At 43.9% G+C, this 25,000-nt stretch overlaps 1 protein-coding gene across 1 annotated transcript in view; it reads right to left on the bottom strand.

Annotated features, from left to right (window-relative positions):
• ADGRL4 (adhesion G protein-coupled receptor L4) overlaps positions 1–25,000 on the bottom strand; it is a 121,654-nt gene that overhangs the window by 75,667 nt on the left and 20,987 nt on the right.

The raw sequence follows: 25,000 nt of genomic DNA, 5'->3' as shown, positions 1-25,000 counted from the left end.
TTGATCTTAAAAAATTGTTAAAAATTTTACTTAAACTATACAGCTGCTCAGAAAGTTCTAATGATGTCCTCAGAAAAAGATATAACTAAAGAATATTTTCCCCAGAACCAATGGTACAGCCACACCAGGCCCTATGGTTGTGGGGGGCTTCTCAGCCGACCTGGATCAAGCAGGACAGTTCCACTCTTAGGTGAGGGCGGTTCACATCTGCGCCCGGTCTTCGCCTTGTGGGTTTCCGTCTTCTGCCAGAGAAACTGGAAAGGAGAGGGAAACCCGGATGTCAGTGTCCACCCATGAGCGTCTTCTGGTCTCCGCGGCGAAACAGGTTTTTTTTTTTTTTAACTGGACACAAATTCCTTATGTCCGACTTTCTGTCCAGTTAAAAAAAATGGTTTTGCTGCGGAGAGGCAGAAGACGCACATGGACGCTAACGGGCGGACACTTTGCAAACCTATTCAAATGAATGGGTTTGAAAACTGCCTGCCGGTTTCCGTCTCCTGTCCAGTTTCTCGGGCAGAAGATGGAAACCTGCAAAGCGGAGACCGGACGCAGGTGTGAACCCGCCCTTAGCATGCAGTGATTTCAACTCTGTGTCCTTAAAGGGATTCTATCATTAGAATCCTGTTTTAAGTTAAACCCACGTCGGATTAGTCTTAAGTAAGGCTATTCTTCCCCTACCTTTAGATGTCTTCTCCGCGCCACCGTTCCTTGGATATCCCGGTTTTTGTCGATCCGAACAGCACGCACCCATAGAAATGAATGGAAGCACCTGTGACGCTGACTTTGACGGCGGACGATCGCCGTGCCAGGTGCTTCCATTCATTTCTATGGGTGCGTGCTGCTCGGACCAGCTGATCCGAACAGTGTTTGCTCATCTCTACTAATTTGTTTTTTTTTTGCAGCACTTGGGGTGGTCCCCTGCGCTCAAACAGCCCTGGCTGAGAAAAAACTATCCAGCGCTGCTTTCTTCTTGTTTGCCACCTTCGCCTCTTCTTTCCTGTTTGACCAAAGGAAAATGGCTAACTGTGCCCACTCAGCATGTCAGCCAGCCATTTTCTTTTGGCCTCTCCCGTTCAGCCACAGGAAAATGGCGAAGAACATGCGTTTTTTGAAGAAGACGTGACGGGACAAGGAAGAAGAGGCGGAGGAGGGGAACTAGAAGATGGTGGTGCTGGATTGTTTTCACGCAGCACTGGGGATGACCCTGTGCTGTTTGAGTGCTGGGAACCGTCACCAGTGCTGCGAGAAAACTAATTAGCATATGGACGAGAACCAGGATACCTAAGGAACGGCGGCGCAGAGATCACATCTAAAAGTATGGTAAGAATAGTCTTTCTTAAGACTATACCGACGCGAGTTTAGCTTTAAACGGAATTCTAATGATAGAATCCCTTTGACATTGGTGGTTGAAGAGGCAGGGGAAATTAAGTTATGGGGGCTCACTTTCAAAAAGTTTGCACAGGGTCCCCCAATGCATTAAAATGGCCCTGACAAGTGCATGACCATTGCTCCAAAAAAGTAAGCGGCAATGCCTTTATTGCTCCAATGAGCTCAATGTATATCCACAAGGAGCAAGCGCCATTGGACTTAGGTGACTCTTAAAGGGGTTGTCCCATCACAAGGATCCTATCTATACTGCTTGTTAATGTGGATGTAAGACTTTTCCTAAATACACTGCTTCAGCAAAACTGCTTTGTTTGTCCACTATTTTACTTTATTCAATTCATTGTTGACACATTCCTTGACTTATCTGCTCAAAAATCAAGTGATGTATCTGCTGCTCTCAGGGGGGGGAGGGGCTAAGTGCACGGGAGCGAGCCTGTGTTTCTAGCTATTCCTGTGTCTACACCACGTGACCTAGGTCCTGCACTCAGATAGAGGACAGTAGCTGCTTTCATCTCTTCTGTTCTCCCAGTTATCAGGTTAGCTAATTCAATTGTGTTCATTATGGCAGAGACAGGCAGTCTCTGTATGTAACACAGAATGGAGTTGCTTCTGCCTGTACTTCATAGTCCAATATGGGTGGGCGGAGCTACACGCTAATTTGGGGGCAGAGCTAAACGGCAGGTTCCATGTGAAACCACGTCCACCAAATGATGCAAGAAACCAGGAAGAAAGAAGATTTTACAGCAGTGAAGACTGGTGAGTATGCGACGTGGGAATACCCCTTTAACCTATCCATCTGCAGGTTGGGCTAATATCCTGAGTCCTGGTGATGCCCTGAAGCCACCTGACCAGACTTACACTTAAACTTTCTGTACCCGGGGCAAAGTTTCAGCCTGTCTGACTATTCTAACCAAGGCAGAGCAACTTGTTGGCGTTCCCCCCGGCACCCGCCTTATCTAGGCCCCTGACTTGATAGAGGTTAACGCAAATTTGAGTAAGGACATCTGTCAAGCACAAGCCAGGCAAGCAAGGACGAGAGTAACATTGTACATCACATTACTGCACATTAACCAAATCTTTTTATAATCCCTTTTCTATATAAAGCGATAATCAATTTCAATAGTGGCAAAACATAGCTGGCGGAAAGCGAAGATCTCTGCAGACACAAAAAGTCACGACAAGCACATGAAAAGTACTTTAATGAGCGCTGTCGCTAATTGCGGCACATATGTTTTGTTCACATGCACCAATAACTTTTAAATTATATTATTTTAATGCAATAAAACTAAATAACAATGACCATATGTCACGAGTGCTGTCACCATATGCCCACAAATTTCCCCGAACCTGCGTAGATGGGGAATATCTGTAAATTAATTCTTGACATAAAACTGAATTTTATGACTTCTGCGACTGTAATATACATTCCTCTACAGTCATCGCGGAAATATTAGATTCAGATTATGTTGTGGATTCAAACAGAACAATGATTAAAACAATGGAACGATAAATTAAAATGTGCCGAGCCGGGGCGCGCAAAACAGACAGCTTATTGTTACAAATATCTGGTTTCGGTATGATAAAAATCCCAAATTAATTTTAATGCGTAAATGATGATGTGGCTAAAAATGTATACGGTGTCTAGACGTAGACAGTACGGGTAAGTCATGAACAATGACAATATCCAAGAACAAAAATATCAAAACCCAAGAATCCACCAAGGTCGTTTTCTAACTTTGCGACTACAGAGTTTTTTTTTGGAAAAAGAGAACTAATAGGAGATTCCATAGATGTTGGGGTTCTCATGGCCAATATCAAAGTGGGTGCTAAATTTGGAACCAGGTAGACTACATAGGAAAGAGATGCTGGATGTTTGTTTTGCCATCCCTATCCTTTCCGTAACTCTTGACCCAAACTCCCTTTATGTTCTCAACACCTCAGATCAAAGTAAAGGAAACCAATTAGGACTTGTCTCTGTCTCTCCAACCAGGACTTGGTCGGCCTATACACTGTCTACCAATAAGTATTCGGACACCAGTGGTAGAATAGAAAAACAACATTTCATCCTATCCAATGGTTGGTAGACCCCAGCAGATGCTTCCTTACAGATGGTATTGAGCGACACAATACTCCCGGATGCCTGGTGACACTCCTGGTGTATGTGAGCCATCGCTTGGGTGCGGTTTCTCTGTCCATTACTCGTCGGTCTCTATCTCCCAGTTTCAGGAGTCTGCCAACTCGGAGCACAGTCCGACAATCACCATTCACCTTCCACTTCTAAATCACATAGGCCATTGTCAATTTTGGGTAATTCAGTTTGCTTGCTATGTCCCTTAAGGAGCGACCATTTCTGTGGTACCCAACAATTACCTCTTTCTTGAAATCAGACAACTCTGCACAGCCAAAGCTGTTTCCTATTTAATGGCGGAAGGCGTGACACCGCAGATATCTTCATTTGCATGGGGGTCCAAATACTTATTGGTAGACAGTGTATTATGAATGCTCTTATATCCATAAATTGGATACATACCTTGGCACAATATGGGCCCATATATTGTAATAGCCATTCCAAATCTTTTTTGGGGTTGACCTGTTATACAAAACCTATAGGTGGCCTTCTATACTCAACAGCTGGTGTGGCCAATAGCTATTTTTTCCATCACTGAATGCACATGCACGCTCATGGTTGGCTTTGTGTCTTCTTAATCGAGAGAGCTTATCTTTATCAAAAACGTATCTATGACCAACAGGATAGTTCATGTGCTCAAGTGAACATTGGTAGAAGATCCATATTCATGGCAGCTGCCCCCCCCCTCCAAAAAAATAAGATTTTTGCATTGAAAAAAGCTAATGGTTGCTGTAGCCGATAACATGCAGTTCCAGTAGTACATACGGTATGATACATACCATACATAATGTCTATATACAGTATATCCACTGTTTAGTACAGCCGTGTATATTCGTTGCCCAGGACTCCCTCATTAACCGTGTTGATATGTTATTATAATGACAACTTTTTATGAGACACAATCTCTGCTTTAATTAAGTATAATTGGAAGACAACAGAGTTTAATACAAGCGAATATCACACTAATTATAACGATGCTGACAACAGTCACACTGTCGGGGCTCCATAAGTAACACCATCAACTCTAGAAAAATAAAGGCATGCAACACAATAGGAATATAACCCTAAAAATAGAGGAGGATGACGTAATATGAATATAAAGGGAAACACAACTGAAAATAATCTCTATCTAAACACGTTCTATTAAAATTGTGGGACTTGACCAGATCGCCGGATCCTCAGGGGAGGGGCTTAGTCAAATGAGTAAAGAATGTTTCCCATTTTCAGTATAGGTTATATATCTTGTTACTAGTTACAGCAGGCATGTCAAACATGCGGCCCTTTACAGGCATATCTGCGGCCCGCACAAAAGTCTCAAACTTTGTCTCTAAACTTTAGAGACAAAGCTTGAGACTTTTGTGTGGGCCGCAGATGTACAAAACTCACGATCGGCACTTCCGGCTCTTCATTCATTGGCCCATATCCCTGCATATGACCTGCTTACGTGATCAGCAGCCGACCAACTAGCTCCGTGTCAATCCATGACGTGTGTACTTTGGTCGGCTGCTGATCACGTAAGCAGGTCATATGCAGGGATATGAGGCCCGCACCTCTCATGAGGCGACCTGGACTGGCTTAGTGTCACCGTCTCGACAGGGAAAGTGAGCGGTGGATTGGGGCGGCCCTGCTTGACGCAGCGCTGCTCCACCGGCCGCCCCTCACCCTTCGCAGAGAGCAGGTCTCCCTGCCTGCTCTCTGTCTGCTTCGCTCCGCCCCCTCCACTCCGCCCCCTCCTCCCCACACGCCGGGTGACGTGGCCACGTAATCAGGCCTGCACCCGACGTGTGCCTGCATCCTACATGGTCTCACAAGACCGCTGCGCAGGCTGAAGAGCAGAAGCAGGTAAGCTTCTGCAGAAGAAATTGGGATTTTTCAAGTATTTAACCCCTATCCTAATGATAGGGGATAAATACTAGATTTATGATGATGGGGGGGGTGGATTGCTGGGGAAGGGTTGGGGTGCTGGAGGAGGGGGTGCTGGGGGAGGGGGGGCTTTTTGATGTCTGTCTGGCCCTTCCTTGGGCTTGAGGACTGTTTTTTTTCCCACCCACCTTGTAATTCTTTCACTTGGGGGTTAATTGGAGCATTACAGTCTGTAGTGCTCCTATTAACCCCCTAGTGCAAGAATTGCAAGTGGGTGGGAAAAAACAGTCCTCAGGCCCAAGGAAGGGCCAGACATCCAGAAGCCCCCCTCCCCCAGCACCCCCCCACAGCACTCCAACCCTTCCCCAGCACTCCAACAGAATAATGATGTCTGCCATCTTTAACTGAGGTGCCATTTTACCGTCAATCGCAGGCACCCGGAGCAAGATTCGGGGCCTGCGTGCATTTTTATGGCAGGCGGGAGCCTTGTGAGGCTCCAGCCTGTCATTCTATACTTTCTATTGTAGACTACTCTATGTTGCCTGCAATAGAAATGCCGGATTTATGCGAAGCATGGTATTAGTGATAAGTCCCCTAGGTCCTAGCCATTAGCTGCTGTGTGCGGCCCTTGCAACAACCTCTTGTTACTCATGTGGCCCTCGGGGTACCCTGAGTTTGACATGCCTGAGTTACAGTATATAACATCAATGGAAATAACTTATCAAGACTGTCTCACCAAAAACTACCTATATTTTTATATTAAATCTATTTTAAATGAATTTTTATATATTTTGTTTTAATTTTTCATGTCACAGTCTATAAGAGTCATACCAATTTTTACTTTGACCAAAAAACCTAATAAAATAACGACACTTGCCAATTCTGGAAGGTTTTTCTTTACAGAGGTCACCTACATTTACATCACAGGCAGGAGTACAATGGAAGCAAACACTTCTATGGCTAATACCACTGAGCCACCATTGCTCCAAAAAATGGCAATGGATGATGTTACAATTTATTCACACCACTTCTCCAGACAGAGCATAACTAGGAAAGTCTCCCTGAAGAAATCCATTGCCACGTTTCCCCCCCCCCCACACACACACACACACAATTTTTTCTTATATGCAAATGAATCTTCTTGGAGTACAGGAAATTTACCAAGCACACCTGTGTCATCAGCAACGTCCCTTCTTCATCGCCCTTCTTCAAATCAGGACTCTACTGCAGGCACAGTACGCTTGTGTAGTTCCAAGGAAGTCTAAGAATGATGTTGGGACCAGTAAATAAATACTACCACATAGTGCCAACCAAATCCCATTGTTCTGTACACACAATACCCTCAACAATGTCAACCAATTCCCACATTATAGCATATATAATACCCCTAGTAACACCAAATTCCACATTGCAGCATAAAATACCCCCCCAGCAGCGCCAAACACCAGCGTCAGGCAGTAAATGTGTCCAAGAGAAGCCAAACACCACAAAATACTTCTCCTTATGTGCCACAGACCAAAATGCAACGCGTTATCTCATCTTAGCAGTGGCAAACAAATACCACCGTGCAGCTCAAGATACTTCTTCAGAAGGGTCCAACACCATAGTACAGCATTAATGGTATCAGAAGTGTAACTGGGCTCCTGGGCCCCAAAATTGGTAGCAGAGCCCCTTCCTACCTTGTGCTTTTTGGAATAATGGTATATTTTATGTGTCAGGGGAACCTTTGGCACCGCTCAGTGTCCAGGGCCCAGTAACAAATGTCCATTCACCTATAGTCCATTGGCAGTAGCATACCCCAATATAACTTTCCATTCGACCAGCGCACCCTGTGAAGGACCTGTGGTCTTGTGATACCGTCATAGGTCCTTCAGACTCTCTATCAATGGAGCCTACAATGACTATGTAAGACTGGCAGTACAGTATATGTTTTTATTTCAGATTTATTTCAATTTTCAGCAAGGCTTGAGCATGAGCAGGTGTGCAGACCCTCACAGACAATCACCAAAGAAATTAATCCCAGCCTCCTCCAGAAGTCCCCAAACCCATGTATACCATAACCTTTCCAGTCCTAGAGCACTCTATCCAACGTGAACGTCAATGAGTCCACCAGATGCCAATCAGTCAGGGCGAATGGGGGCATCAGTTGTTTGACTTCATGGTCCAGATTTTGAGTCCCTGATTTGTGCCAAAACTGACATTGGCAGGAACCTGCACCTAACCAGCCAGTGAGCCGCACCTCACCAATGAGGCCCACCTCATAGTTTGAGCACGGCCCAATAAATAGTAAGCCTAGCGAGGTTCTACTGGGCAGATCTTACATCACCATGGAGCTCTACACTGGTCTAAAGATAGTTTATTCGGTCAAGGATTAGTCTTGCTGTGGTGTCGGACAACGGACAACCTGGAATAAATCCATCTTTGGAAGATCTGACCACGACCATCACTCTGAAAATCTCTGTTTGCAACATTGGGACCACTTAATATTCCCACTCTTGCCCATTGGATATAAATTTGGCCATGTATCAATAGTTCCATTGTACCCCTATTTCATGTAAGAGCTATCGTAGATTACACCACATATCCCATGTAAGCTGTGTATGTGCACCAGGGTCAGAGAAGACAAGAGTGAATCTTCATCTCCATAACAAAGCAACAAAATGGAAACACCAGTTGCAAACCACTATTTCTGCCCAGATCACAGGATTACGGACATGAAAGTTTTCAAACTCAAAGGGAATGTTAAATCTCAGACCAAGAAGAAGATCTGTGAGTACAAAATTCTGACAGTATATAATATGCTGAGGATGGGATTCAGACAAGGCCCTGGATACATGTTCTTTTTATTCCTATATAACATAGAAACATGCCTATAGGTCTCGCTTTCTCTCTCTTGTAGAGTGGTGCGAATTCTATATACGTAATTTCTAAGAGTGCTCCATATTGCTGTTTCCACAACATACTGTCAGTATTACAGGAGACCGGATCCTCTTATTAAGGTAGGAGCACTGGCCAATTTTACTAGATTTTGGGAAATTGTAACCATCATCTTCTCATCTACCTAAACCCATACAATTACATAGGAAATTGTCCAGTCTGTCTAGGATGACAAGAAGAGACAGACGGATTAGAACAAGCCTACACCCACAGAAGACTGGTGCTTAGTTCTCCAAGATGGCGGCAGGAACAACCTCCCTGCCAAGTTTCTTCAAAAACTGTACGAGAAGAAAAGATGGAAGGCAAAGGGCAAAGGTCACACCAAATTTTGGTAGGATTTAGATTTCTCTTTCGTCTGTGGACATCATTCAACATCATTTATCCAGGCAACCCCTTTAAAGGCCCCCCATCTTAAAGTCACATCCCCCTTTGGGGTCTTTAATGTTTCCATGGTTGGATATTATTCTCGTAATGAGTTCTGAGATTTATTATTAGTGCGGTTCCTCTGAAGTCGTTAATGTTGTTGTTGCCTTTGCAAAAATCTGCAACTACCGAACATCTGTGAGCATTTTATGTGTGTTATATATCACACGTGTCAAGTGACATTTTAGCTGCTTTGTACAGTACTTGTGTCTATAAATAAGGTGCATTTCAGATTCTGCATTGTTTGAAAGTGCGAATATAGAAAATGATGCTGATCAAAGGAAAAATATGTCTGAGTAAATTTTTGGCTTTAGGGCAAATTCTTTGCTTAAGGCCTTAAAGTGTGCCTCCGGTTCTAAACAATATTTCATAAGTGAATAGTACAGATGAAAATAGGACTCTTTGTAATATATCTTATTAAGGAGATCTGTTTCCTTCTCCACTTATTAAGCTCCTGTTCCTTATCTTCAATCTCGTTGCTTGTTTACTTTATATCTGTCTCCATATTCAGCCTTGGTGCAGGGAGGGACTGAGCAATTTCCTGCCAACTGGTTGATTTATTGCTTTGTTCTGTGCACTCCTAGCCTCTTATCTACAACCTAGCAGTGTTAACTGCAGCAATTATTTGAGGGTCTTTTCTATCTCCCTCCCTTCTTCATAGACTAATATGGAAAAAGTAACTGCCTGATAAGTAGAGAAGGAAACAGATTTCTTTAATAAGTTATATTACAAAGTTTCTTATTTTCACCCCTACTATTCATTTCTGATTTTTTTTTTTATAACTAGAGGTACGCTTTAACAATAATAGTAACAATTACTGTGAACCACGAGTAAAGCAAAAAGAGATACAGAGTAGATCCTAGGTTGATAATGCAGAAGTCAAGGGACACACAAGTGCCTGCTCACCTGGATGGGCAAGTAGATCCTGGGTAGGACAGGGTGCAGGGCAGCAGCTGATGATATGTCTCAAGAACGTGTAGTGAACCAGCAGATAATGGACCAACCCAATATGGAATCAGGCCAAAGGACAGCGCTCAACCACGAGAGTCAGATCGGACTTGCATAACTTTAATCTCCATATATTTATAGAAGAATGGGGACGGACTCACCAAACAGAATCTGGGCGCAGGGTGAACCCAGCCTGAGATGACCAGCTTTACTGGAAAAAAAAAAAAAAAAGTGGACTCTGCTGGGAGAATGTACCATGAGATTGTACGAAAACAGTCTTCCATGGAAAATTGTGGAAACGTTATTACACCCAAACTAAGTGTGCCCTATACATTCAACCCCAGTGTCCCGTAACAGTGACGGCCACAGAATGCATTGGGGACATTCATATCTCCTGCATCGATGAAGGGTGAGCCTCATTTATGACAAGGGACACAAGATGCTGGGCTATGCCGTGGCAAAAAAAAACAGCTGGAAATGACTTTCATCTACAATTCCCAGTTGTGTCCCCGTTTCCACCTTTGCATTATGGCTGGACACACAGCAATACATTTTGTTACAATACCATCTACCCCAATGTTGCTGTAGTGCACAGCGGACTAACCATTGGTGATTTCACATCAATTTTGCAGACCATGACTTGCACGTCTGCATTATTTTTGGCCACATCGACGCCATGTCCAGAGCAATGGCTATGGCAGGGCAGACGTTGCATGAGACTCTAAGCTAAGAAAGCAAAAATTACCAAATTACCAGGGCACCGATTGACGGTATTTAACCAGCTAATTTTGCCTAATAAGAGAAACACACAAGCAGCTTTTACTCGTCAGGAAACACATCCCCCGTGTTACTCCATAGACTCCACAAGTAAATTAATTACTCCACATCTGACACCTCATAAACTATAACCTGATTATGAGAGTAAACACTATTTTACTGGTGATTTACAGACAACGAGAAGGCGTCGGATCTAATTGACATCATCTGGATTCTGCGAAACTGCCTGATGATTGACATTTATATTAACCCCTTAGAGGAGAGACACCTCACAGTGGAGATTAGTGGGGTATTCCCATCTTCTACTGAAACCTGTCTCTTCTGAAAATGTATCAGTGTTTGTAATTACCCCCGTTTCCCAGTTTTGAGACGTTTATGAGCTATTTCTCCTGTTGCTGGTTATGGCCACCTCCGGAGATCTGCGGCGGTGGCTGGGCTGGCACAGATGCATCTGTATCATTTACAGTATGTCTGGGTGGTATATTAGGAGAGTGTGCATTGCTTAAATGGGCTTATATATAATATGTTTGGTTGCCTTTACTCAGGATAGTTGCACCCCCGCATCAATCAGTTGTTCGGGAGTTCTATGCAGTCTATGGCGGAAATGTCAACTCACCCTGTTTTGTTGGGATGTTTCTGTAAAGGAGTCTTCCAGTTTGACGTCTCTGTGTATGGAACTATACATTGCATAGTGGTGGTGTGACATTATTGCTGTGTTCCCATCGCATTTTTTCCCACAGAATTTTATTGTTGCGGGATGTCCCGTGGGGCCTTAGCCTTTACGTTTTTTCCCAGTCCAAATACACCCATCTGTGGTTGTCCATACACCCGATAGTCTACAAAACCACAAGATTTATCACCGTGGCTAATACTGAATGATAAATCCTAGAGATGAGCGAGTAGTATTCGATCGAATACTACGGTATTCGAAATACTCGTACTCGATCGAGTACCACTCGCTACTCGAATGGAAAAGTTCGATGCAGAACCAGCATCGATTGGCCGAATGCTATACAGTCGGCCAATCAACGCTGGTTCTTTTCCTACCTTTAGAAATCCGCTCCGTGCAGCTTCCCCGTGGTGTCTTCCGGCTCTTCATTCACTCTGCCAGGCATCGGGCGCTTGTAATGTGGGCATGCGCAGTCGGCTCTGCCCAGGCCCGATGCCTGGCAGAGTGAATGAAGAGCCGGAAGATGCCGCGGGGACACTGCAAGGAGAAGACTGCTCGGAGGATTCAGCCCGACCCTCACTCATGGACTTGGTAAGTATAATTTGATCGAATGTTGCCTACCCCTGAAACGAGCATTTTCCCCCCATAGACTATAATAGGGTTCGATATTCAATTCGAGTAGTCGAATATTGAGGGGCTACTCGAAACGAATATCGAATCTCGAACATTTTACTGTTTGCTCATCTCTAATAAATCCATCTTTGGGCTTTGTAGTCTACTTGTACCCGCCTACTAGGCTTTGTTTACTCCAAATATTGTACTAAAATGTTGGCACTTTTTGGTGCACGATATGACCAAAAGCCATTCCTTTCTTCTGATAAGTTACAACATTTATTGATATGCCACAACTACTAGGATGAGGTGGAAAATGTGACTAGGGCTGGGGCCCCACGGGACGAAAAAGCCACTATTTACTCAGTATGGATTTGGAAATCGCAGCATGTCAATTATACCTATGGAAACGCCGATGGTTTCCCCATAGGTAAAATTAGAAAGGAAACTTTCTGTCTAAAGTGCTGCAGGAAGAACCGAAATGTGTTTCCACCACGGTTTTTTCCCGCATCGGTTTTTTGTGGACATCCCATGGGGCCTCAGTCTAAAACAAATATGAGATTTAGTATGGCAGTGTCAATTAGGACAGAACTCTGGGATAGGTTAGGCTGAGACTGAGCCCACATGTTGTGGAAATGTAGAGTTTTTAGCTGATGTGGAAACACACTGGAAATCCTCGCAAATGCTTCATTTCCCACGTAATATTATAGAGGATGAGGCTAAGTCTACATCGGTGCACAGCTCTCCGTCATGGAGCCGGACCGCTAAAACAATGGTTACCCACATACAACGGCAGATCCTATAGACTGTAATAGGGTCCATGTGATGTCTGTTGGGTATCCACCATTTTTATACTGAAACTGTCCAGGGGAAAAAGTCCTCCGTGCAGGATTTCTGGAGGTTTCTGCGGTGGAATCTCCAACAGAGATGTGAACTGAGCCTTAGAAGAAAAAATTAGGAATGTAGTGGAAAAGCAGTGCAAAAGCGACTGACTGATTCATCTCTATGGCCCCATACACATGACTCATGGTCCAGTGTATGGGGCTGTGAGCTAGGGCAAAACTCAGGACAGGTCCTACTTGTATCCATTTTGTAGTCTATAGTCTGTAGGACGCATGTGGCCTGACTGGCAAAGCTATTTGCACTTGAGAAAGGGCCGTGGAGAGCCCGAAAAGCGTTTTGCTGTCGTATCAATAAAAAGTCTGAGTGTAACCCTTCGGTTGTCTCCTTGGGTCTGGACCAGTGAGTGCGGTTTTTCCCTCAGAGCCTTGTGACTCTCCCCTCGATTTTGTAGTCGGAGAGGCACAGAAGGCGCAAAGATGTCATCCATGTGCCATCTCTGCCATCTAATCATGCCTGGCTAAACATGCATGTTGTCTAAATCTTCTGCTCTATGCTCTGCTCCCTTGCAACCTTGGGTTATGTTCACACAGTGGAAACTGAAGCGTAATTTGAAATGGATCATCTCAGATTCCTCTTCATTTTCCGCTCCTTCTGCTCCCCATAGTGGAATCCACGGCAAGGTCAAGCAGGATGCCTATGTTTTCAGCGTCTTGCTCCAATCTCTGTATCCTTCAATACCAAGGGGGGGGGGGGGGGGCAGAATCAGAGCTGAAATGGCCAATGATTTGGGGGTGGAATTCACCTCAAAAACAGCATCAAGTTGGACCATTGGAACAGCCTTCTATTGGAAGAATACTTCCATAATGGCTCCCATTGTAAACTTCAGGACCATAAAACCTCAGTACAAAGATATGGACGAGAAGGATCCATAATCCGGCCATGTGCCCGAGCCCAAAAAGTGTCGATTGGCCGTATATATTTCATATGGCGGCATTGTCCCCCTTTACAACCTAATGAACTGTCTGATCCCGGGCGTTCGCTAGATGCGCACTAAGTCATTTCGTGTAACCACATTCTGCAACTGCAACACAGCAAGTTCTTACGAGGAGCAGACTTCCTCCGACATAAAATTAATTTGCCTTAAAGAGGGGCATAAATTATTTTTTTAAGTAGATATGCAGTTTTAATATGTGGAGTTGCTGAGATTTATTGAGTGGCAGGACTGTCTGGCCGGGTATTTATTATCCAACTTACTGTTTTATGATACTTTGTCTAAGCTCTACGAGTTAGCTTAAAAATCACAATGGGAGGAAGGCATGCATAATTAATGAGGTATTTACAGGAAACTTGTGTGAGCTCTTAGTCAGGAGGGTAAATCTTTCCGCTGTTATTCTACAGATGAATTAGAAGACAAGAAATGCACAAGCTCCGTGCTACAGTATGCAAACACTAAATAAGGACGTAAAAGGAGACGATAATTAAAGCAAAGTCCAAATAAACTACCCGGTAAATAGACTAATTAAAGGGAAAGTTACGTGCAAGCCCAAGTTGCTGTATTTAAAGAGCTAGTGATGGTGGGGGTATATATATATATATATATATATATATATATATATATATATATATGTAGAAGAAGAGCTCGGTAGTAGCACACCACTCAGAAACAGGGACACAAGGTCTGCTGCAAACAGGGTTACTGAGAAAAGAAAGCAAAATATATAAAAACCAAGTCCAATAAAAAATTCCGCTCCAATCAGAAAAGGATCCAAGATGATAAATAAAATATAACTTTTATTGTTGTCCGACAGTTTAACTATGGAGGTAGAATATGTCATCATAGAGCTACGTGTTTTGGTACAGACTTGGACCTTCCTCATACTATGAGGAATGTCCAAGTCTGTACTGAAATGCGTAAGCTCTATCATGACTACAGATGAGCGAACAGTAAAATGTTTGATATTCGATATTCATTTCGAGTAGCTCCTCAATATTTGACTAGTCGAATCGAATATCGAATCCTATTATAGTCTATGGGGGGAAAATGCTCGTTTCAGGGGTAGGCAACATTCGATCAAATTGAACTTACCAAGTCCACGAGTGAGGGTCGGGCTGGATCCTCCGAGAAGTCTTCTCCATGCAGCTTCCCCGCGGCGTCTTCCGGCTCTGAATTCACTCTGCCAGGCATCGGGCCTGGGCAGAGCCGACTGCGCATGCCCGCACTACAAGAAAATGGCTGCTTACACTCAAAGCGGCCATTTTCTTGTAGCCTGGCAGAGTGAATTCAGAGCCGGAAGACGCCACGGGGACGCTGTGTAGAGAAGACTTCTAAAGGTAGGAGAAGAACCAGCGTTGATTGGCCGACTGTATAGTTTTCGGCCAATCAATGCTGGTTCTGCATCAAATTTTTCCATTCGAATAGCAAGTAGTATTCGATCGAGTACGAGTATTTCGAATACCGTAGTATTCAATCGAATACCTACTCGATCAAGTACTACTCGCTCATCTCTAATCATGACATATGCTACCTCCATAGTTACGATGTAACGTTTTAAACTATTGGACAACAATAAAAGTTCTATTTTATTTATCATCTTGGATCCTTTCCTGATTGGAGCGGAATTTTTTTTAAATCGGAATTGGCATTTACCACTGTTTGGAGTCTGTGCAGTCATTCCTAGCTCTCAGGATTGAAAAGTTTATGGAATATATATGGTGAGCTGAATACAAACGTTTTCTATTCAAAATAAATAAACCTTCACTTCAGGTACAAAAATAAGCAAAATAAAATACATCCTTAGCGTCAGGCAAAAAATGATCAAAAAAACCCTGCTCATCCGAGCGCTAACTAAACTATAAGTACTAACTATACAGGTGGCTTACTATCAACCACAGGAATAAACAAAAAGAGCACAATACTGTCTCGCCAGACTCACAGTGTATCAGGTCAGACCCAGGCGCCTCCTGTTGCTCCTAGGATCTGCCCTGACGTGCAGGCTCTTCAGTCTTTATTGCCCAGTAACGAGCCCAGGACCTACACCTGGGGCTGGGGTCTATTCAAGACCTGCCTTGGACTCCTGATTGGCCTCCAGGCTGCCATGGACCCCAAAACTCATTGTTGGGAATCTGAGGGGCTAAAATCTTGCCCCTTAACTACCCAGATGCAGAAATGGGTATTGACCACGGGCTCTGAAGTGTTAACCCATCCAAGTCAGAGCATTTGCCAGCTAATCCCGGGTACCAGCTGTGTAACACAGCTAGGACAAAGAAATTCTCCAGCAGGCTCAGGGCAGTGTAATAGTACAGCGCTGAGGGGGAAGAGGCAATATATTTTTCTCAAAAACCTCTGCAGAAGAAGTCCCCCCCTTCAGGACAGCCAGAGGGATTGACTCGGATATCTTGCTCATTTTTCTTCCTCAATGAAAAGATTGAAATCCATGGGATAAACCAATGCATCTGCAGAGACACCAATGCAGGTGTGAACACAGCCTTAGCTGATGTCACTGAATGTAGCTGAGCTATAATGGGGCAAGGCTAAATCTGAGGAACAGTATGCAAGAAGAAAATCCAGAAAGTGCTGAGATAACTATATCATTTATAACTAACACAGCTGAGGACAAAATGTGTAAAAACGGACACATCTGAATATACATTATATGCTACAGTTCTGCCACCTTTTGTCTTGGCCTGGAATCACACATCCAGATTTTTTGATGCAGTTTTTTTTCAAACACAGTAGTAGATATAAAGTAGAAAAGAGACAAATCATCTTCATGTGAACATAGGACCAGAGACCCTGGATATAGTGTGCATGGTCACCAAGTCACTTCTCCCCGGCACACTCAGCGTGACTAAGCAGAGAACACGTTACTTGTGACCCTGTCGGGATCCTTCTCTTACAATCCAAGAACAATCCAGTTACATTCTGTGAACTCTTCCTGACGGATATAAAACTGGCCCGCCCTGTTCTATTATGTTGATGTTTTAGTCATCGACTACAATGGTGTAAAATAGAAGGAGACTAAACAGGAGTCTATAGAAGTTCCATATACACAGGGCAGTCTGGAGTACAAAGTTAAGCAAACACAGACCAACCTCCTTAAGGGGCTATTGTCATCGCAAGAAGTTACCCTCTATCCAAATAATAGGGGGAAACTTATTGATCAGTTGAGACTAATCATAAGAACTGGGGTGTTTTGCACCCCAGCTTGAATAGAGGGGCAGGATTGACATGTGCACCGTGGCTCCATCCATTTAAATGGGAACCATTAGACAGACCAAGCACAGTGTTGGGCTGTCTCTACTAATTCCCATTGAAATGAATAGATTGATGGCACATATTCTCATTCATCACCCGAGATCTTATGATTGATAGGGGGCAACTTTTTCTTACCTGAATACCCCTTTAAAGCTACGGCAGGTATTGGCTCAATGTCTGAACCAGACTTAGAATTATTGGTGCCTTGTGCAGAACTTTCTGTGGATGCCTCCTATGACCTACCAGTGCCTAAATACTACATTAATACATTCCACGTATAACAAAGCCCAATTGATAAAGTAAGTATTGAAGATAGAGGGGAAAGGGGGAAGAGAGAGAAAGATTTTCAGATATCTCAGCATGTCAATTATACTTACGGAAATGCTGGTGGTTTCCCTATAGGTATGATTGTAGCAGAAAGTCCATGGAGGAAAACTCTGTGAAATTTCTATCTATAATGCTGCGGAAAGACCCGTGATGCGTTGCTGCTGTGTTTTGTTCTCGCAGCGCTTTTTTACTGTTTGATGTCCTGTGGGGCCTTAGCCTTAAAGCGGAGGTGCAACTTTTTTTGTTGCAGATTTTGCAAAGCCAAGAGTAAGTAGAAGTATAAGAACTTCCTATAGAGTTGTAGGCTTTCTTGGCTTTGGCTCAAAAAAACTGAAAAATCTGCAACCAAAAAAGCTGCATTTTCTCAACGTGGGGTCTAAGCCATTATTGACATTGGTTTAAAAAAAAGCAGCAAAATTTGCAACGAAAAAAGTATTTTTTCCACCGCATGAAGCTTCGGCCTCGCTCGGTTTTTGCTTGAACAACACTGAACTAAAAATAACATTGCTTTTTTCAATTATGCATGCATTTTCAATGAGATTAACGAAATTGCATTCACTTTTGGCGGTACTGCAAAATGCAGTGATTTGGGGGTTTTCTACTGCTTTTTCGGAGCATTTTTTCAGAGCCTCAGCCTAAAGGCGTTTGAAGTAATGAGTCATCAAAAAATTCGGAAAAAAAATTGAAAATTATTTCTATAGATTATAAACCTATGATATTACACAAAGACTATAAAAGTAGGACCTTACACATAGAACTATCATTATTATTATTTCTTATTATTATTGTTTATTTATTTATATAGCACCATTAATTCCATGGTGCTTTACATTATTATATGAATTTCATGGTGCTTTACATTATTCTATTAATTCCATGGTGCTTTACATTATTATATTAATTTCATGGTGCTTTACATTATTATATTAATCCCATGGTGCTGTACATTATTATATTAATTCCATGGTGCTTTACATTATTATATTAATTCCATGGTGCTGTACATTATTATATTAATTCCATGGTGCTGTATATTATTATATTAATTCCATGGTGCTTTACATTTGGGGGTTACATACAATACACAGAATATACAGGTAGATATAATACTAACAGTGATCGGCTGGCACAGTGGGGTAGAGGACCCTGCCCGCGAGGGCTTACAATCTATGGGGGGAGGGGGATAGAGACAGAAGGAGAGGGGGAGACTGTACAGATGGTGGTGCGGTGATAGTGTTATTGGAGGTTGTAGGCCTTCCTGAATAGATGAGTCTTCAGGGCCTTCTTGAATCCTGTGATTGTGGGGGTCAGTCTTATGTGTCTTGGTAAGGAGTTCCAGAGTATGGGGGATGCACGGGAGAAATCTTGGAGACGGTTGTGTGAGGAGCGGATGAGGGCAGAGCGGAGTAGGAGGTCATTGGAGGATCTGAGGTTACATGTGGGCAGGTAGCGGGAGATTAGTTCAGAGATATATGGAGGGGACAGGTTGTGGATGGCTTTGTATGTTAGCGTTAGTAGCTTGAACTCAATTCGCTGGGCTATAGGTAGCCAGAGGAGGGACTGGCAGAGGGGAGCAGCCGATGAAGAACGGGGGGAGAGGTGGATTAAGCGGGCAGCACAGTTTAGGGTGGACTGGAGGGGGGCGAGGGTGTTAGCTGGGAGTCCATGGAGAAGGGTGTTGCAGTAGTCTAAGCGGGAGATTATGAGGGCCTGGACGAGCATCTTGGTAGTTTCAGGGGTGAGGAAGGAGCGGATTCGATGGATGTTCTTGAGTTGGAGGCGGCAGGAGGTGTTGAGTATACAAAAAACAAGTCAGAAGTTAATTAAAAAGTAAATAAAAATAAAACCCTCCGGGATCCCTGAATAGAAATCTCAGAGCCGTAATGAGCGGTGGGTTAAGCTTTAGCTCTGGATGGGCTCCATTATTTGCCGGCACTCTACATACACGAATATCTTTCAGCACAAGTGGGTAGACTGTTAAATTATTTGTAGACATTTCATCTTTTCATTCCAAACAGATGTTGTATTTTTTTTATTTATTTTTTTTTTGCTTTATCTCAAGTACATAAAATATGTCTCTTTTCTGTAATCACCGCAGAGCCATGGAAACAATTATGCCGTGTTAAAGCGAAAAAAAAATAAAAAATCTGCATTTGAAAAGTACAGAAGCTCCAACTTTCCTCCCCAGAGCTTAAATGAGCGAAAAATACATGGCGTTAAAAAGGATATCCTTAGTTTCCTATGGAGAGGTAAAATTTCACTCCCAAACTTTGATGAAAAGAAAACACTATTCACGTCGGCGATGGAGGACTAATAGCCTACGCCAACCTTGACCCGAATGGAAACAACTACATTCTGTATCGGTGGCAATAGACGTCAGACGCCACTTAGATAACAGGAGAGTACGCAGAGTATTTCAGCAATATTACATTTAAATTTTAGGTAAATCTCAGCAGAAGTAAGTCCTTAAAGTTAGGGGGTGGTAACAACACACTATAGTGTCGGTCCAAACTATAAGGTATGTCCAAGACTGATCTTATACATCGCTTGAGGTTTTGCCCCCCTGTAGTCATAACAGAGCTAATATTAAGTAGCATGTGGTAGGTGAGGGTTCTATTACAGAATTTCTCATTAAGACTCAAGTTATGCCTCTAACTGTCCTGTGCTTTCCCCTATATATCAGGGCAGGACTTCTTCAGCAGTAACACTTTGTCCCCAGTAGTTGTAGCAGGGACTTACACATTCACACCCACATAATTGCCAGAGCAACCTCCCTCTGCTTCCTCAATACTGCATCAAATTAGCTTCTAGTACTTATAGGTAAAGTGAATGCATTCATTTTATCAATAGTAACTGCAGTCACACTTTCTTCCCAGTAGTCACAGCAGGTACTCACACAATAGCCAGAGCAACCTCCCTCTGCTTCTTCAATAGTGCATCACATTAGCGTATCTTACTTATAGGTACAGTGAATACATTCAATTTATCAATGGTAATAGCAGTTTCACTGATTTCCCCTGTAGTCACAGTTTCTCCCCAGTAGTCACAGCAGGTACTCACACATTCACACACATAATAGCCAGAGCAGCCTCCCTCTTCTTCTCAATACTGCATCACCCGCTTATACTGAGTATAGGTAGTGAAGGGCAGGATAGCTAGAGAGGTGTAGGGAAGCGGAGGAGCAGCGCCGCACCTCCCATGAGGCGACCTGAAGCGAGCACTTCAGGTGGCGCAATGCCAGGGCCCCAGGGAGGGCGGCATTTTTGCTAACCTAAGCCAGTCCAGGACAAGCTGTCCTGGACTGGCTTAGCACCGAGCAGTGGTTTGGGGAAGCCACTAGAGCAGCGCTGCTCCAGCAGCCTCCCCTCACACTCAGGCAGAGAACAGGCAGTCTCCGGGCCTACTCTCTGCCGGCGAACGGGGCTAAGCCCCTCCCCCTTCGAGTCATCACGCCCCCTCCGCTCAGCCACGCCCCCGCTCCACCCCCTCCCTGGCGGTGGGGGGGGGGGCGGCTTTCTGTAGTTCGCCTCCGGCGGCAAAAGGGGCAGGTTCACCCCTGCGGAGGAGAGAGGAAGGCGAGGGAGAAAGGAAGGAGGGGGAGTGAAGAAGGGGGAGGAGTAAAGTGAGAGGGCTTAGTAAGGAAGTTACATAACAGGAAGCAGAAGCTTGTAAACAAAAGCAGGAGACACCAGGGGCTCCCAGAGACACCCAGAAATCACTCAAAACACATTACATGTATATGGGTGCATTTATTAACCCATTAATAGCACTAACACACACTTAAAAAAAAAAAAAAAAGCACAAAAAACATTTTTTGCCCCTTTAAGGAAAGTTGGCAGGTATGTTCGCCAGGAGCCACAGCAGCCCCTCCCTTACTTCTCAACAGGGTCAATAGTCACAGTAGGGACCGGTCCCAACCGCCTTCTTTTATGCGCCCTCTACTGGCAAGAAGCAGAGAACTCCGCACTGGACCATTATATGAAGCCACGTCCAATACAGTCCGGAACATAGCAACTCCGAGAATGTGGATCCGGGACACACTTTTTTAATATCATCAAAAGCTTCGAATATTAATTCAGCTTCTCCACAATTTCTATTAAGTCCCCAGCAAGCCGTATTACGAAAAGAATCTTCCAATCTAACGATCGATGTATCAATTGAGAAATCTGCTGTTGTTTTGTGCTTATTGTTGGAACGCAGAGAGTGGTTTATGAGTAATGGCTGCCATCGCCGCGGCAAATTAACCATTCCTCAAAAAACAAGGGGTGTTTGAGCAGAGTTAGAAAACTGACAGGTTTCCTTAACTAGTGCATTAAGAGCGCGAGTCGTGAAATCCTGACGGTAGTAATGAGTTTTTAATTGCCGCACCAGAACACATTCCATCATTACATAAGGAACAGAGATTATTCAGACTTCCTGTACTGTAGGAAAGAAAATTGTTGCTTTGCTCCGGAGCAATTGATTACAGCGATGATTTGCAGGGAAAGAAAAACATTGCATTAAATGACTTTGTCGCCATTTAGACTCCGCGAGATACATTGCCAGATATTTCAATTAATGCGCCCGGAATCTATTCCTTATCACTGTCAACACACAAACTATAAATTTAATTTTCAAATCGTAATCTTTAAATTAAATCTCAAAAAAAAAAAAAAAAAAATTCAGGTAAGAAACTAATTCCTTGTTTTTTTCCCCACCCCCCGCTCGGAGGCGGCGGAGAACCTTATTTTCTATATAGAGAAGGTAATGTGTGGTGAGATTCTAATCATCCCACAAATGAGATCTTTTTCCAGGCATAGGTTTCGAATATCCATTTCTTTTTTAATGTACCTTAGACGAAAGGAAGAGGGGAAAGAGGGGGGAGCGGTTTAAATAGGTTTAGTTACGGATCGTGAACTTCAAGCGCGAGCCTTGGCCGGTTTTGCGAATCATTAAGAGACGTAAAGGGAAATAGGTGTCACAAGGTGATTGTTAACTAGTGGCTTATACTGACCATCAAATCTTACGATGCTTAGAAGGAAAGATATTTTCAAGGATAAATAGACACGTAGATTCTCCAGCGCTTTACGGCAATGGTCTCGAAACCGCCACAAAACTACAACTTCCACCATGCCACTGGATATACGTCAATGGATGGGATCTATGAAATGTGGCTATGGATGGTATCCCTGGGGTCTAGGGTAGTGAAAGGGCTAATGCCGATATGTCTATTGATCTTGGGTGATGTAGGGATCAGTGAAAAAAATTACATGGTATAGGTCAGCGTCAAAATCCCTGTTAGTGAGGAGGCACTGGACGAATCTCTAGTGGTCTACGGTAGGGAGTGGATTCATTTCTGCACACGGAAATAGTGGTCTAGGACTTCACTAGGGATGAGTCAACCAATATGGGTAGAGCCAGATTTGGATCAAATTTTCCAAAAGTATTGGGTTCGGCTGAAGATGAAACCATTGGGCTTCACTACCCAAACTATTATATGTTAGGGTCTAAGTATAGTAAATGGAGGCCCAAGGGACTGCCAGACACTGCAAGGATGCCCAGAAGAGGGGAGGCAAGGTGAGGATAACTCTTTATTACCTTCCCTCGCCTATCCAGGGCTCCACTTATACTCTTGGATCTGAAGAGACCCCGGAGTATAATAACAGCATTTCCGGTTCCGGCTGAACAAGTTTTATCCAAAACAAACCAGAGGGCAGAATCTCACGAATATTGTTGATAGGTTTGCCAATCTCTAGTGGTGACCTATTCCCAAGACGCGTCATTAATAACAGATCAGTGGAGGTCCAACACCTGGAACCCCTCAACACTCGTGCAAGTGCAGTGACCTCTTTACTATTTACAAGGCACAACAATGTTTTATAGTGGCCATGTGATGTTATTACAGACTTGTCCCATTCACTTCTATGAGACAAGGTTTTAATTATATCACAGATACGTGCAAAGAGTGTGCAATGTGGTGTCACTAAAATTGTCTGATCTTGGTCTTGGGCACGGAACAGATTAAAATTGAATATATTGACTCTGTATCTTCTGCAGGACAGTAACTCGAGCGCATCACTTTCGCTACTATAGTCCGATAGACAGACAGACAGACAGGGTGACTCCTATCTTTCTCACAATGTAACACTACACTTATTGTTTCTTATCTCTCTCAGCTTTACTGTGAACCTATCTCTCTAATCTCTCCCCACAAAACGGACATCTATTCCTACTGCCTGGGATTTTGATACTGCCTATGAGTTACCAATGACCTCTGATTTATAATTTCTCAAGACTGACTGTCCCCTGTCACGAGGGATACGGCATAATGGGGGAGCCCGTCTGACCCCTGAGGTCATATGAAAACAGTCAGATTAGTTTCAACCTACAAAGTTTTTGTGAATAGTTCAGGCTGAATGTGGTTATTTTTTTTCATTTCCACAAATCACCAGTTTGCCCAAAAAACTTGCACAAAAATATCTATAAAGAAGTCTAAAAAAATGTCACCTGATATCACTATAGGAACAATAGAGTAGAGAGGGATGCGGTAAACCCCTCCGGGAATGGCTTCCCCATGGGATGGTTTACCCCTTTCCCAGGGGTGAACCTACCCCTTTCGCCGCCCGAGGCGAACTACAGAAAGCCGCCCCCCCCCCCCCCCCGGGAGGAGGGGGGGTGGCCCCTGAAGGGGGCAGGGCTTAGCACCGTTCGCAGGCAGAGAGAAGCCACGGAGAGGACCTGCTCTCTGCCTGAGCGTGAGGGGAGGCCGCTGGAGCAGCGCTGCTCCAGTGGCCTCCCCAAACCACCGCTCGGTGCTAAGCCAGTCCAGGACTGGCTTAGGTAAGCAAAAATGCCACCCTCCCTGGAGCCCTGGCATAGCGCCGCCTGAGGCGGTCGCTTCAGGTCACCTCATGGGAGGTGCGGCGCTGCCCTTTCCTCTCCGGATCCCTGGAATTATACTGTTGTTCTAGATAATATAATACTAAGGTATAAGTTCTATAAGAACTTTCCTATGGAAGGATTCACATGGAGTTCTGATATTTTAATAACTTCCATAGATTGAGATAGAATTCTGAAAAGTGCAGTCACTACTGAAAAAAAAGACGTAGAACTTCAGGAATAGGACACTGCTGACAGCCAAAGAGGCAGAAGATGCAAGTGGCATCAAATACCCGGCTGATGGCAGCAGCCCTGTTACTGTGTTTTCTAAGTTTAGTGTCTATCTCCTCCTCAGGGAAAACTTTCCACTAACAATGCCAGACGCTCCTGGAAAAATCTCTTCCAGATTCAAACACTTCTCTGTAACTTGTCAGAACTTTCTATTCCCGGAGATCGGCTTCACTGCAGCAGCCACATTACAATATTAGGTAGAAACACTCTCCGAACAATATGCAATCCTCTGCGCCCAATGACATTCGCACGGTGGGAAGGAAAAGACGATGTGGAAATGGCAATAATGAGTCCAACAGGAGGCAAAACAAGTGTTTGTACCAATAATATCAGTATCTGGATCTGCTGTGATAACATTGTCTGGATGGATTACAATCCGTACGCGTGTTAGGAGCAGGGTAACAGGGAGGGATTTGGAGAAGAGTATAAGGTGGTCTTCCAACTCAAATCCCTGTCTAAATCCGGCCCTGTGGAACCCGGAACAGAGCTTTAGCTTCGGATACAATGGGGCTAACCAAGTGGGAGAATCAGCCCCAAAAACCATGGCGAGATCAAGGAGGACTCTACTTTTTTTTAGAAACAACTATCACTGCCTTCCTTTGAGAACGAACTGAGGCTTATTCTGGTCAGTTTTTAGAGCAAATATCCACCTCCAAATTATCTCCAAATTTGTTCATGTGAA

The sequence above is a fragment of the Leptodactylus fuscus genome, chromosome 9, assembly GCF_031893055.1.
Source record: "Leptodactylus fuscus isolate aLepFus1 chromosome 9, aLepFus1.hap2, whole genome shotgun sequence".
NCBI classification, from domain to species: domain Eukaryota; kingdom Metazoa; phylum Chordata; class Amphibia; order Anura; family Leptodactylidae; genus Leptodactylus; species Leptodactylus fuscus.
Note: the sequence above shows the minus strand (reverse complement) of the source record. Positions and strands in the feature narration are given on the sequence as shown.